The sequence below is a fragment of the Chenopodium quinoa genome, unplaced genomic scaffold, assembly GCF_001683475.1.
Source record: "Chenopodium quinoa cultivar QQ74 unplaced genomic scaffold, ASM168347v1, whole genome shotgun sequence".
Lineage (NCBI taxonomy): Eukaryota > Viridiplantae > Streptophyta > Magnoliopsida > Caryophyllales > Amaranthaceae > Chenopodium > Chenopodium quinoa.
Window position 1 is genome coordinate 5,763,822 of NW_018744367.1, and position 16,101 is coordinate 5,779,922.

Consider the following 16,101-nt stretch of genomic DNA (forward strand, 5'->3'; position numbering starts at 1 on the left):
CCACGTGTCAATCACAGATACGTCCTCTACGGACCAATCGAGGCACGCCACGTGTCCACCCATGCCAAATGGGAAAACCGGCCAACAAGGCCCAATCCTGTCTAGAGGCCCGGTCAGCCCTAGGTTTACCCTAAACCTAGAGAGTTACACGCTTCTCAAGACTATAAATACTTAATTAATCCTCATTAATTAGGCAGTCAAAAAAACATCAGGCAATCAAGCAATTGAGAGAGCAACTGATCAAGCAGTTAATCTCACCTGAAGAATAGAGAAGAACAGAAACATTACGGAACACTAATAACCGGCTAATCTCGCTAGCAAAGCAGATTACCAACATTAAACACTCTCACCTAGAGAGGTCTTATTACTTTAATTTCCGTATTAATTACTCCTTAATCAGTTACTAACTTGACCGTTGGAGGCGGAGCTCTCAGGAGTCTCCGTTATTTTGCAGGTACAGGCGTCCGGTTCCAGTCTCGGAATTGTAACTCTCCTGCAGGACATCAGAAAACCCCGAAACAAGCCTCTTGCATTTTGAAGTACTCCTCTGGAAATTGGTAATTGACCTTATGTTTCTTTCTTAAAACGAGTCCAGCTCTATATTCTCATTTTACATACCTTCGATTGAAATTATATTAACTTCCCTAAATCTTATATGTAGTGATCCAGGGTTTTTATGCGAGGGTGATACTGGTACTGAAGTAATGATATTTAAACTTGAAATGCTAAAAACACAGAACAAAATTCATGGTGAAATCATTAATGCATGGTCTACTGTTCTGAATTATAATGAGCAGTATAGAAATATCAATTCTACTGGACGTTTCTTTTTCAGGCTTACTGCAAGTGTAAGTTCAACTCTTTCATTTCATTTTGTTTTATTTTGTTCATATTCATTTTACTCATTTCATATGATTTTTTATATTTTAATGTAGATGTAGTTTGTATTTCCAAAAACTAATATTAGTTCTTTGCTCATTTGTCAAATGAGCAAACTATTCAATGCTCATTTGTCAAACTATTCTTGCTCATTCATTGAAAATAAATATTTATTTTTTGCTCATATGTCAAATGAGCAGTTAATTTTTTTCTCATTTGTCAAATGAGCAAAACATTCCGTGCTTATTTGTCAAATAAATTTCAATTTACTAATTTTATATGACTTTTCTCATTTCATATTCACTTTGCTCATTTCATATTTACTCTTTTCATTTGTATTCTTCTTATTTATGTATTTTTTTTAGGAATGCCTTTTTCAATATGAAACTGATCGTGCTCTACAAAGGAATAAAATGTTTTATGATATTGTGGAGTCGGAATTCAGCAAATCAGTCATCCCAAAGAAAGATATTGAGCTTTTCTTTTTCCCAGTATTTGAAAAAGATCATTATTTTTTAGTATGTTTTAACACCACCACAGAGTGTGTTACAATAGAGGTTATTGATTAGAGTGAAGGCTCTATAGAAAACAAGAAATTTCTTAAAAATCTGGTATGGCTCAAGATTTTGTTAGATTATTTCAGAAAAATGATTAGAGTTTAGTTGTTTATCTTGGTCTTGTTCTGCCTATATTTGTTCTGACTATATTTGTTCTGCCTGTTTTTATTCTTACTTTAATTTTTTTGTTCATTTTCAGAAAAGTGCATTTTCATATTTCATGGATGGTCAAGGAAAAATACAAAGTGTTGTTTTGTCGAAAGAGATCAAGTCTATAGAGTTTGTAGTGATTGATTTACTCTGGAAGTCTTCAGATGATGATCATTTGCATTGTGGAGTTGCAATGATGAGGCATATGGAAAAATATTTAGGTTTGCAAAAGTATAATTCAGGTTTATAGAAATATAATGTAAGTCTTTCACATTTCATGCTTGTTGTTGCAACTTACAGACCATGTTCCTTACTAAAATACTTAATTATTTTCTCATTTGTCAAATGAGCATATACATTAATACCTTTTTTGTCTTGTGATTTAATGATTCAAATGATCAAATACTTAAGTTAAGATCTTATAAGTTCATGTTAGATAAGTTACAAGATTAGTCAAATCAAAATTAGAGAAGCAAATTGATGGTTTAAACGGATGATTCCGTTATGCGTTACAACAAAATGTGCGTCCCTTGTTCTACATTTACTCTTGTTTTCTTGCTTCGTTCTTCGAATACTAGTCTAGTTGGAGATAAAATCATTGATTAATGTTTAGTCTAATCACATGTTTACAAAAAGTCACATGACATGATTCTGCAAGAAGTGACACTGAAGCCATCACAAAACAGAATTAGGAGTATACAGATACTGAGGAATAGATTCCATATTTAAGAAATAGGTAGAAAAAAATGATAATAATAGAGAACATACTTAGCAACTGACATGAGCAATGATCACTAGCAACTACCATCACACCTAGTGAAGATGCATTGTTTGTCTGGGTTGTATCAATGACAAACTTCGATTCTATGTTAGAACTTACTTCTTGTCTCGCCTCTTATAAGTTCAGTTGAATTCTATTTTGCTCATTTTAATTCTATTTTAATTTTAATTCTATTTTTCTACTGGTTGAATCAAAATTTTGCTTTCTAAGATGACCTTCTACAACTTCTGAACTATTGCTTCCCTATACTTACCCTGAATTATTGCTTCATTTTTTCTCTTTGCAGGTCATAATCATTGAAAAACTTCGTCTGAAGTATTGTATTGCTTCGCAATTATTTCAAGTGAAGTAAATATTGTTAAATATGTTAAAGAAATTGTTCAAAAGGAAAAAAAAGGCTGAGGAACCTAGCCTTACAACTGAAGAAAGCTAGGGGCAGCAATCCAAGCGCATTCAACGGAGAGAATTGAAGAATGAAGTTGATCAATTGTTAGGATGTTCTTAGGATTTTTATAGAAAAATAGAAGTATTAGTTTTTATGATGTTATCAATGGGACAAATGATCAAATTTGACAAATGTGTTTGTGTTTATTTTGTTCTTATAACTTTTGGCATGTCAATGTAATGGAAAACATTTTCTAAAAGTTGATCGTATTAACTAAGATGTTGCTCATTTGTTAAATTAGCAACTAATTATTTGCTCATTTGACAAATGAGCAACTAACTATTTGCTCATCAGCTAAATGAGCAAAAAATTAATTGTTCATTTGCCAAATGATCAATAATGTTTGCTTATTTTACAAATGAATAACTAATTATTTGCTCATTTGAGAAATGAGCAACTAATTAACTATTTGCTCATTTGACAAATGAGCAACTAACTATTTGCTCATTTGACAAATGAGCAACTAACTATTTGCTCATTTGACAAATGAGCAACTAACTATTTGCTCATTTGCTAAAAGAGCAAAAAAAGTGATTGCTCATTTCCTAAATGATCAAAGAAATGTTTCCTTATTTTTCAAATAAGTTACTAATTATTTAGAAAGTGTATATCATTTCACAAATGAGCAAAGAAATGCTTGTTGATTTAATGTATGATTAAAGAAATGTTTGCTCATTTGACAAAAATGAGCAATTAACTATTTGCTCATTTCAACAAAATTAAAAACACAAAATTTCTATATGAGGGGATGTGCTAAAAATATTAAACTTCAAATTTGAGCTCAACTGCATTTCGAGGCATGATTATTATAACAAATCCCTCAACATCTTTTGGCCAGAAGCAAACACACACACTTATACATACACTCTTACATTCACTCTCTCTCACACACACACAACACAACAATTTCTGAAATCATAACTGCAAGCAGAAAGACAGGGGGGATAGGTTTGTGCAGGGAAGTGGAAGAAGGGAGTGTGGTTGGTATACGGGAAACAGACCAAGAAGAAGGGGTGGGGCTTGTGCACAAGCAAGCAGACCAAGGAACTCAATGCTCATTTGTGAAATAAGCAAACAATTCTTTGATCTTTTGTCAAATGAGCAAATAATTGAATGCTCATTTTGCCAAATGAGCAAATAACTTAATGCTCATTTGTGAAATTATCAACTAAGTATTTTCTCATTTGACAAATGAGCAACTAATTATTTGCTCATTTGACCAATGAGCAACTAACTATTTGCTCATTTTCTAAATGAGCCTATATATGATATATTACTTGTCAAAATAACACAGTACAATGCAACAATATCAAGCATAAAACATATCTATAGAACCAAATTTAATTACATCGAATGATCATTTTTATATAAGCAGATGCAGGAGAAATTGATTTTGGATATTGTTGTATTTGCAATCAATCATGAATGCTCCTTAACTGAAATCACTTTCTATTGTGATATGTCAGAAGCCAAAATCTGCAGCAAGCTGAATTCCCCAAAGTACTGCCTTCGCTTCACTAATGCAAGGCTCCTAGTAGTCTTTCACCTTCCACGAAGCAGCTACATAAGCCTTCCCATCACTTCCCTCCACTTTCTTTCTCTCTACTCTTTTTTCTTCACAATAATATGGGCACTCTCTCTCTCTTCTAATCCTAGCATTAGCTATAGCTACCTCTTTCACTTTCACCTCTTCTGCAACTCATGATAATGAGCTGAATGCCATTTCTCACTCTCTTCCTTACACCGTACAATCACCACCACCACCAAACTCTCTCTCCTTCCTCCGCCCCTGTCCCTGCCCTTGCACCTTACCACCACCACTATCACCACCACAACCTGTCTCACTCTTACTCCCCTGCCGCCGCCCCTGTCCCCTGCACCCTACCACCACCACCATCACCAACTTATTTTGCTCATTTTTATATTAGCTCATTTTTTTTGGATTTTCTCATTTTAATTATGTTTGCTCAGTATATTTTTTCTATATTATTACACATATTTAGGTTTCCTCATTTTCAATTCATTTGCTTATTTTAAATTTGATTGTAAATTTTCAATCTCTATCAAATTAATCAAACCTAAATTATTAATTCAATTCAAAAAATTTCAAAGAAGTAAATTCAATCAAATTAATAAATGATGCAATTAAACAAGCAATTCAATGAGAACAAAACAAACCTTAAAAATAAAAAATTATCATGCAATTAACATGCAATTCAATAACCTGGCGATTGATGTAATTAAACATGCAATTTAATGAGAATAGAACAAACCTCAAAAATCGAAAATTATCATGCAATTAACATGCAATTCAATAATCTGGAAATTGATGCAATTAAACATGAAATTCAATGAGAACAGAACAAACCTCAAAAATCGAAAATTATCATACAATTAACACGCAATTCAATAACCTGGCGAATTTGATTTTGTAGCAGCGATTGAAATTGCAATTACTAATATCGAGCAAGGCGAGCGAGGTCGATGTGAACTTGCTTTTGATTACTTGGAGGATCCAATTCGATGCAATGAGAAACAGCGCTACTAATTAGACGTCATTGATGAAGCTTCGTGGTGGAGACAGAAGTTAGTTAACTGGGTGAAGAGAGATGACAGTTAGGCGTAATTTTTAGGAGTTTTATGTGATTTATCATAGGCGTTACTTGCATTTCATCAAATTCGCACTTCAATCTGATAATTATCGTTATCCTTTTCAAGATTTATTTAGTTTTTGGATTGCGTTGTTCGATTTTCACTCTTCTAATTGAAGAACAAAATACCCTAGTTTATGCTACTTCGTGAATCAAAAAATGGTTTTAATTACAAATTCGAATCAAGAATCGACATCTTCTGTTCTTACATATGAAAGAAGAAAGTAAGTTTTTGTTTACGAATTTTAATTATATATTACGATTTTTCTGATCTGATTTTCAATATTTTTCGGCGATTTTAGGGTTCAAAGTTCGGCGATTTGAGGACTGGAATTTTCAGCGGATTTAAGGTTCGAATTTCAGCAATTTTAATGTTCGAATTTTAGTGATTTTAGTGTTCATATTTCAGCGATATTAGGTAATTTTAGCGCTACTCTTAGATTTTTTTTTTTTGATTTTTTTTTACGTCTTTTTACCATTTTTTTGTGCGATTTATGTGCGGTTTTATTGAAAAATTTTGTTGTGATTAATTTAGTTGGTGTGATTATTTTTGTTGTTGATAGTTGAATTGTATGATAAATAATGTATGCTGGAGAACATTTTCTTGATTAGTGAGTGTTTCTTGAATGATTAATTGCACATACTGCTGGTTTTGGATGGATAATGTGGGTATTATTGATTGTTGCCTCTAGAAAAAAATTCTTGATTATTGTATATGTGATTTCATAACATGTTGCTTGTGTTGATATTTTCAATTGCTAGTTGGTGTATATATTAGTGGAGAATTTCTATAAACGAGTAATCCATTCAATTCGTTGACAATATATATATATGTTGACAATATCTTCTTTAAGCTGTTAGTTCCATCTTTTGACAAATTATTAAATTTATTTGTAATGTTTGTCTTTATTATATATTTGTGTATGGAGTATTATTTTTGTAAATATTTTCATTTGGTCCATAATATAAATTAAGAACCCCTATCATGATTCTTTCTCTTCCATCTCCCATTTCGATCATAGTTTAATGTGACACAACTGGAGTTTTTGTTGTGGGTTGGCACTTATAAGTGCACCAAAAAAAAGTATTAGTCCTGTTCTGATCTGTGTTTGCTGGGTTGAGGGAGTTTAGTGTGATGTTTGTGATTAAATAATAAGTTTTTGTGTTTATGGTTGTATAGTAGCTCAAGCTGTGGGGTTGGTGGAAATGGTTTGGTGGTTGGGGTAGGAAAGTAAAGGTGGTTTGTTGGTGTTTTTTGTGCCTGCTACAGTTTCGGATGAAAATATCCTTACAGTTAGTTGGTTATCCTCTCCCACCACTCGAAAGTAACAACATAACATGCACTTTTCTTAGAACTAGACAATTTCCTACTCTTGGTATGGTATTGGTATATTTTTAGTTCAAGTACAAAGCTTAATTTTCCCTCCAAATGATCGAATGACAGCCGTTTTGACATTATATTATTAAGACTGTATAACTTATTGCAGTAATATAGCCATGATATATTTCATAACTTGGGAAATATGAAGTTAGTGAGTCTAGTAGAATAAGAACTGTTGTCATGACTATTTCAAAGTGCAAAGAAAAATAATCATTGTGGAGCAACCATCATTGTAAGAGTGAGAGCGTGAGATAAATGACAAGGGTAGCAAAATATTGAAGATAGAGGTAGATCTGATCTGGTGCTTTATTTGATCTAGTGATAGTGTCCATAAAGCCCCCATCAAGTAGCTCTAATAGACCTACAGGCAGTACTACAGTGAAAGAGAATAGGATCTTTAGAGTTAGGAAAGCAAGCAATTAATTAGGTAAGCAGGGGATGGTAAGTCTACGAGCCATGAGTGACAAATCTTAGCGTTTTTGTCCCTTAGTTCCCACCCCTTTGGCCCTTTCCATTCCCAATCCTCAAATTGCATATATCAGCTAGTGCATGGTACCTTTTACTTTGTTTAGCCCCACAAAGACTGGAGAAAGAATTTCCTAAACATGCTTATTTGCTTGCTGTTGCTCTATGTATGTTCTTCCTGTATAAGTAGAGCACTTTGGAGGAAGCCACTTACAAATGTGAATCTGCCCTAATTGATTATTGTATATATGATTTCAGAACATGTTACTTTCTAGTTGATCCTTTCAAGTGTTATAATTTGAAGTGCAATCAACTATTGATAATAAGTATTATAATTTCACAAAGGACTTTTCATCGGTGACATTCAATGGGAGATAACTAAAACTTCACAACAAAAATTAGCTAACTTTAACAGGTATATGTCAAGTATTCCCAAATAAACCCCCAAAAAAAATTAGGGTTCATAAATCGAAAAACCATACCAACAACCACCCTCAAGCAAGCAATCAGCCACATGCAACATTCGAACAAATCAACAAATCTAAATCCAAAGATTCGAGCAATTAGCCACATGCAAGGTTCAAACTAAAACTAAATACAAAACAAAATCAACCTACCTCAGATAGAGATTCGAGCAAAGCAAAACGAAACGGCGAGGAAGGAGAACGAAGCAATGGTGGCGGCGAGGGAGGAGAACGAAGCAACGAGCAACAGCGAGGGAGGAGTACGAAGGAACGAGCAGCAGCGAGGGAGGCGAACGAAGGAAGACTTCTAAGAAGTTTGGGAATTGGGATTTCAATTTCATTTTTGGCTCTAATATTTCAGCATTCCCGGTTTTTTTTTTTTACTCATCCGTTGTATTAGGTATTATTATTTTTTTTTTCTTTTTTTAGTAATTAGGGTTGATCCGTTGGATTAGCTCCAACTGAAAAATAAAAAAAAAAATTGGGAACACTATCCGTTGTGTTAGAAGAATAATTCGTTGGATTAGCTCATCTAATACAACGGATTAGTTTATCTAATACAACGGTTAGTATAAACCGTTGTATTAGCCCTGTTTTAGTGTAATACAACGGATTAGCCTTGTCTAATACAACGGTATAAAATTATCCGTTGTATTAGCTATTTTTGTACCGTTGCATTAGATAAAAAATGTAGTAGTGATTTAAATTGTCTTATTGCAATCCAGGTCAGTCCAAGAAGAGGTGCTAAAATCTAGATTAACAAAAATGCTTTTGTTGGTAGAATTGATCATTGTGCTCTCCTCTTTTATCTGACAGAATAGCAAACTCTATTAGTCTCCAATCAAAAGATTATTGTCAGGTAATAAGATAAAGAAAGAAAAAAGGAGCAATACTTCCTTTTTCTCATATATTTTCTGTTTGGAGATCGTTATTGTCAGAGGTGGAACAAACAAATCTTTGCTCATTTATCAGACGAGCAAACAAATCTTTGCTCATTTATCAAATGAGCAACAATTCTTTGTTCTTTTTATCAAATGAGCAAACAATTCTTTGTTGATTTATCAAATGAGTTGATTAAAAATTTATAACATAGAAAATGATTTAAAACATATGATAAACCTATTAGCTCGAATGGTAGAGAACTATGCAAATGCATAGGGGATGTAGGTTCAATTCCTACATAGGTTATCTCTATAAACAAAATTAATTAAAAAAAAAAAAATCAAATTTGTACTAAATTATATGAGCAAAAAAATGGTTTGAAATGATCTATAACTATATAAACTTTGTTACAATTAAACTCTCATACAAACTTGTGTCCCTAAATTACATAAATGAACCTACGTGGGATTCGAACCCACATCTTTTGTGCATTTGCACAATCCTCTACCCTTGAGCTAGTTTACTAACGTATTTAAAACATTCAAACACACTAACAAATGAGCATTAATTTGACAAAATGAGCAAGAATCATTTGCTCATTTGACAAATGAGCATTAAATAGTTTGCTCATTTGACAAAGGAGCATTGAATTTTTTTGCTCATCATTTGACAAATGAACAAAAATTAATTGCTTATTTGACAAATGAGCAAAAAATAAATGGTCATTTGACAAATGAGAAAAAAATTAATTGCTCATTTTGACAAATTAGTAAAAAATAAATATTAATTTTTGACAAAATGAGCCTGAATTATCTGATCATTTGACAAATGAGCATTAAATAGTTTGCTCATTTGATAAATGAGCAAAGAATTGTTTTGCAATTTTATAACCTGTAATTTTTTGTAAATATCCATGAAGAAAGATCAACTTTTAGCAAATGAGCAAATAGTTAGTTGCTCATTGGTCAAATGAGCAAATACATAGTTGCTAATTTAACAAATGAGCGAAAACTTAGTTGCTCATTTATCAAATAAGCAATTAATTTCTTTGCTCATTTGTGAAATGAGTAACCATTTGTTTGCTCATTTGCCAAAGCAAATAATTTTTTTTTTAAGGAAATAAGCAAATAATTAGTTACTCATTTAATTTCTTTGATCATTTAATTTGGGAATTGGGCAATCAATTTTTTGCTCATTTAGCAAATGAGCAAATAGTTAGTTGCTCATTTGTCAAATGAGCAAACATTTCTTTAATCATTCATTAAATCAACAAGCATTTCTTTTCTTATTTGTGAAATGAGCAAATAATTAGTTACTCATTTGTAAAATAAGCAAACATTTCTTTGATTATTTGGGAAATGAGCAATCAATTTTTTGCTCATTTAGCAAATGATCAAATAGTTAGTTGCTCATTTATAACAGATATATGTCCTTTCCAATGGTAACATATGTAATCTACATACATCACAAGGAGACAAATTAATGAAGCACATAAGATCAATGAGAAAGTTTATATTTGATAATAGTTAGAAGTCTGGTCTGAGACTCTAAGATCCTTCTTCAGACTATAGCATAACAAAAGGACTCTCCAAAGTCTAAGCCTCACAGGCATATAATAGTACTTCCTAAAATGTTTGTGTCCAAAATCTATATACCTGTATATGAAAAGTACCAAGTGCTAGTACTGCTCGATTTAATAATGATTAAATGATAACACATAATCATCAATATATATCATTGCGAAATGAATCAAATGTACAGAACTATATGACTATTGCCTGGAGTATCTAGGGCATTAAGTTATAATGTACTTATCAATTACATCAAGACTCGGGAACATGGGAAGCCTAGACATTTCCTTGCAAAACAATTAATTAACAAACATTCAGTTCTTCTCCAAACAAAAATGAGACATTCGATCACGCAGAGATAATCAGATAACTTTTGATATAATCAATTTGAAAGATCGGATATATGTAAAATACGAAAACGAAGAACGAATCATGAGAGGCCAAATAATTATGGCAGAGGCTCAAACCCATTTTCAAAAATGGAACACTGATCAGACATATTATCCACGCTATGCAGCCATGTAGTGTTCTTCAGATCCTCTTTTAGTAGGATTGCATCATATCGGGTGCTCTCGTACATGTCTGCTTCAGTCAATCTCCCAAACAACCTGCCATTTTCTTTTTTCTTCTCGTTCTCAAGCAACCCATTAGCATGTGTACCATTCTCTAGAATAGATCCATTACTGCTAAGTGATTGACTTCCATTATTGTTGACACATGTTGAACTGCTAGACCCGTGACCGGTTTGGATTTTGGATGGAGCAGACCGGATGCTTTGAGGGAGCAAGGAGGTACTTGGAACTGGGTGCATGCTCCCTGAACCATTTCTAATATCCTACATAAGCATTACAAAGCAAAGCAAGGAGTTATTGAAAGCCAATTGTACACAGATATTCCATTTTCCGAGTGGGAATTCCAGCTAGTACACAAAGCATGTCAGAGAGTGAAAGACAGAAAGCACACATATAAGGGGACTAATTCTTTCCAACAATAAAGATGAAATCAATTGTCATTTGTTGTAGACAGTCCACCATATTAAAGAGAACAAAGTGAGAGCATAATATACGATTGAGACATAAATTTAAGCGAGATATAAACATATCAGAGGTAATATGAAGACTGTAAGGCACAAGTTACTGATTACAAGTACAAAAACCGGTCACACAATGATTAAGCTGGGAGTACAACGTCCTTTACAGATGGGAAAAAAAAAAAAATCAATCCAAGCCATATTTACCAAAACCAGAAAAGATTTAATCAAAACTCAAAAGTGTGAAGGTACCTACCTAAAGGAGCCCCCATTTCTACCGCTCTCAAATATTTCCAGATTCTCCAATGCGACAACATCTAACACCATATACGGTTTCTTAAAAACATTACAGTAATCAGAGCATGGAAGTGACTCTATATAACACATAATGTTCAGCAAAATATCATCGAAAAATCGATCGCCACACAAAATTCGGAAAATAAACAAAACTCAAAAAATTTGAACACACACAAAGAATATATTGAAATGTCATCCAATTGGAACAATCAAAACCGTAATTCAGCATGAAAAAGTATAAAAATGATAAAAAAATTAAGCCGAAAAAGCATACAAAATATTGAAAAACAGAGCAAAATTGAACAACATTATGAAAAAAAAATTCGAATAATACAGGAATTAAGTGATTAAATTGCAAAACTTACAACAATTTGATGATGAATAATTGAATATCGCCGATTTAATCTTCATCTAAGTGAAGCCCTTGAGTCGAAATTTCAGAGAGAGAATGTGAGGGATTTGAACAATAAAAGAAATTTGAACTGTGTGATACAGATCGAAATCTTTTTCTTCTATCGTTTCCTTGTCCAAACAACATTTTAACTCATTAAAGTAACGCAAGCCAAAATTTCCTAAAAGTACCACATCAAGATTTGTTCTTATGCTGCAAAAGAAGAAGAAACAAACCTCATCCAAAAACACCGAATTCTCATCCGCGAAATCTCATCGTTCTCGTACATTTAATCTATGACATCACAACAAACCTCGATGCTCACCATCTCACCAACCCTAGCCACCTCTTTAAGCTTCATCATCAATTCTTCAATCACCAAAAACACCGAATTCTTCATGATTCCGACCTCAAAACTCAAGGATTGCAAAAACAGGATTTCGGCGTCTAAGAAATCGGTTTTTGTGAAATGCTGATCTTTGATACGTTGATCGCCGATTGATTTTAGGGTTTTGAGAGAAAGAGGGGGAGAATCGTAGGTTTTGCTGGAAATCCAAAAGGAGATGAGAGAGAATAGCTGCAATTGAGGGAAATTCATGGGTTTCTTCAACAATGATGATGAAGGAGGAGAGAGAAAATAACTTGCAAAACGAAGGAGGAGAGAGAAAACACTGATTTTTTTTTTGAAATTATGTTTGACCGGGATAAATGGTAACCATTGGATGCAATTGATCCAACGGTTGTAATATGTCCTCACATATATCAGGTTCTAACATATATATACATGGTAATATATCATATATAGAATATGATATCAAATTAATGCAATAATGCCATAAATAAAGAATCATGAGTTTTGATTTTATTTTGCAATAAATGAATAATAACAACTAACCTAATGTGAACATATAGGCATTATGCTATGCAATTTGATTTATTTCCTTGTTTTTTTTTTTTTTGTTTTTTTTTTTTTGGTTTATCAAATTGCATAGCATAATGCATGTATGTTCACATTACGTTTGTTAAATCACCACAGTTTATGAGGTGGTAAAGAGTTTACCACCACATTAAAAGTGATGATCTCAGCAAACCACAATATTAAGTCATATTAGCATCAATAATTACGTGTCATTAATTATGTACTAACGGCTAGTAACAGTGTAAGAGCACTAAAAACGTGCTATGAAGAGAGGAAAAAAGGATAAAAGAGTGATGGATCTTGTTTCTTTGAATTAATTTTATATTAATTGGGGGTAAGAAAAGTAGAGAAGGAATAGGAATTTGAGGGATCTAGTATCTCCTATAATAAATAATCAAACCGTTTCAAAAAAGGTGGATAGATTTAAATTGAAAACACAAGTTTACTACTATATGAATCCATACCTTAAATTCTTTTTCCTTCCCTTCCCCTCCTCTTAAGTATCATCGTTATCCAAATAAATTGTAATAGTACGTTTGAATTATCAAAAAATTTATTTTCCTTTATCAAACATGGCCATAGAAGGGAAGAAAAATAAAGGGGTCAAATTTTCCATCTTTCAAATAAACTAATTCATTCCACAAATTAATTGATCGAAAAAAAAAATGAAAAACCACAATTCTGGCTTTTAATTCCTTACCACCAATTTATTTATATGTGATATGTGTCTTCCCAACCTTTCCTTCTCCAAGACTGCATGCAAATCAAATTTCATAAGAACTGATTAGGGGATTTTTATCCACCAATCACCGTCTGACAAGTGGACCAACCAGGTTCCGCCACGTGTCCTTCACGAAGGCCAATAGGAGCCTGCCACGTGTCAATCACAGATACGTCCTCTACGGACCAATCGAGGCACGCCACGTGTCCACCCATGCCAAATGGGAAAACCGGCCAACAAGGCCCAATCCTGTCTAGAGGCCCGGTCAGCCCTAGGTTTACCCTAAACCTAGAGAGTGGCACGCTTCTCAAGACTATAAATACTTAATTAATCCTCATTAAAGGGGATCAAGAAAACATCAAGCAATCAAGCAATTGAGAGGCAATTGATCAAGCAATTAATCTCACCTGAAGAACAGAGAAGAACAGAAACATTACGGAACACTAATAACCGGCTAATCTCGCTAACAAAGCAGATTACCAACATTAAACACTCTCACCTAGAGAGGTCTTATTACTTTAATTTCCGTATTAATTACTCCTTAATCAGGTATTAACTTGACCGTTGGAGGCGGAGCTCTCAGGAGTCTCCGTTATTTTGCAGGTACAGGCGTCCGGTTCCAGTCTCGGAATTGTAACTCTCCCGCAGGACATCAGAAAACCCCGAAACATTTGGCGCCGTCTGTGGGGAGAGTACTTCATAGATGGCATCCAAGTCTGTACCGACTCCTGAAGAGAGGCGTCCCCTAAACGACCCTCAAGTTCAGTCGGACCATGACACCGAAAGTGAATTTGAAGTGGAAACTCATACAGCTCCAGACGGGACCCTAAGGGCCCGACGTACCCGTCATACCGAAAGGAGGGAACGGGAGCATCTTCAAACAGGAAGCGAGCCAGCAGGCGCACCGCCTGCTCGGCAACAGCCGACTGATGGGTCTGCTCCCATCACAAGGAACGAACTCATGACCTTCATGAGGGACTTCAAGGGAGAGATTCAAGAGTTGATCAACAAAAAGCCGCCTGCTTCAGTCAAAGAGCAGTCGGCCAAAAAACCTTCCACTTCACTGAAGAGGAAGCCAGTTCAAGGGCGAGAGGCGACTCCTCATCCTAAATCCAAGAAGCGGGAGCCACCTGCTCTTGATTTCACAAAATTCCGTTATCCTACGGGAAATAGGAAACCGGTTCGTCATATTCAGGCGGACGGGTCAAAGCAAACGTTCACAGATGCTCGGCTACTGCTAGAGCAGAAGAAGAGTGACCGATTGTCAGAGTCGGCTTCTACTTCAAATTTTCAAGACAGTTTGCGAAATGCCTCGATGAGGCATACTCAGTCGTACCATGAGAGTCAGTCAGGCGGCACCTCCCGTCAGTCCGGCTTTCATAGTGCCCAGGCGGTACCAAACTTACCATTTGTGCCGCAACAACAGTATTTTATGCAGCCACCTCCATTTGGTGGATCTGCAGCAAAAAACGTCCAACCTATGGACTGGCAGCTACGGTTGCTTAGACTTGGTGAACAGCCGTCGGCCTTCTCCAAGGAAATTACTGAAGCCGCTCAGCCGGCCAAAGTAAAAAATGTACTAGTAGGCGCCTATGACGGCACTACTAACCCAGAAGACCATCTGATGGCATTCACCAACCTGATGTACCTTCAAGGGTTGGATGATCCCACTTGGTGCAAGTGTTTCCCAGCGACTCTCAAGGGAATCGCACAGCAATGGTTCGGCAACCTGCCGACTGGTTGTGTAAACAGCTTCAGGACGCTTGCTTACTTATTTTCCTCCAACTTCGCCATGAACATCCCTGCGAAGAAAACGACCCTTGATTTGGGAACAATTCAGCAGGGCGAGAAGGAGGGGCTTCGTTCTTACATCAGGCGGTTCAACCTGATGAGAATACAGATTCAAGGGTTACCGGATGAGGTAGCTTATACTGACTTTTTTAGAGGTCTCAAAGACGGGTCTACCTTCAAATTTGATTTAGTTCGAAAAAGGGTGGCGACTCTTCAAGAGGCCTTGATTGAAGCAGAAGCCTATATACAGGCGACTGATCTGTGTACGATAAAACAGTCGGACGGGAAAAGGTTCGACAAAAGAGAAGGACGACAGAAACAGTCGTCTAACAAAGATGAGAAAAGAAAAGAGGTCTGGGCGGTTGATTCCTCTAAACAGCCGGCCCAGAAAAAGAAAAAAGAATTCAAACCATACTCCCCAAAGTATGTGTTTAACAAGGATAACCAGTTTATCCTAAAAGAAATAAAGGGACGGTTCTCAAATGAGAAGCCGGTCCCCATGAAGGGTTCTGCAAACAACCGGAACCAAGACAAAATCTGTGCTTATCATGATGACGTTGGTCATCACACCAATGACTGCATCAGTCTCATGCGGTACCTAGACCGCTTGGCTGAGCAAGGTGATCTTGATACTTATGTCAAGAAATCTACGGGGAACACTTCCTCAAAAAAGCAGTCGGCCAAAAAGAATCAACAGGCCGACAGTTCCGATACAGATGATGCAGT

At 35.0% G+C, this 16,101-nt stretch overlaps 1 long non-coding RNA gene across 1 annotated transcript; it reads right to left on the reverse strand.

The window, feature by feature from the left end:
• Window positions 1–10,358: 10,358 nt before the first annotated feature.
• On the reverse strand, window positions 10,359–12,596 carry LOC110696601. Its single transcript, XR_002506340.1, has 2 exons — window positions 11,919–12,596; window positions 10,359–11,061 (listed from the first exon to the last, which is right to left on the reverse strand). It is a non-coding gene; the product is annotated as an uncharacterized LOC110696601 (long non-coding RNA).
• Between the last annotated feature and the right edge of the window lie 3,505 nt (window positions 12,597–16,101).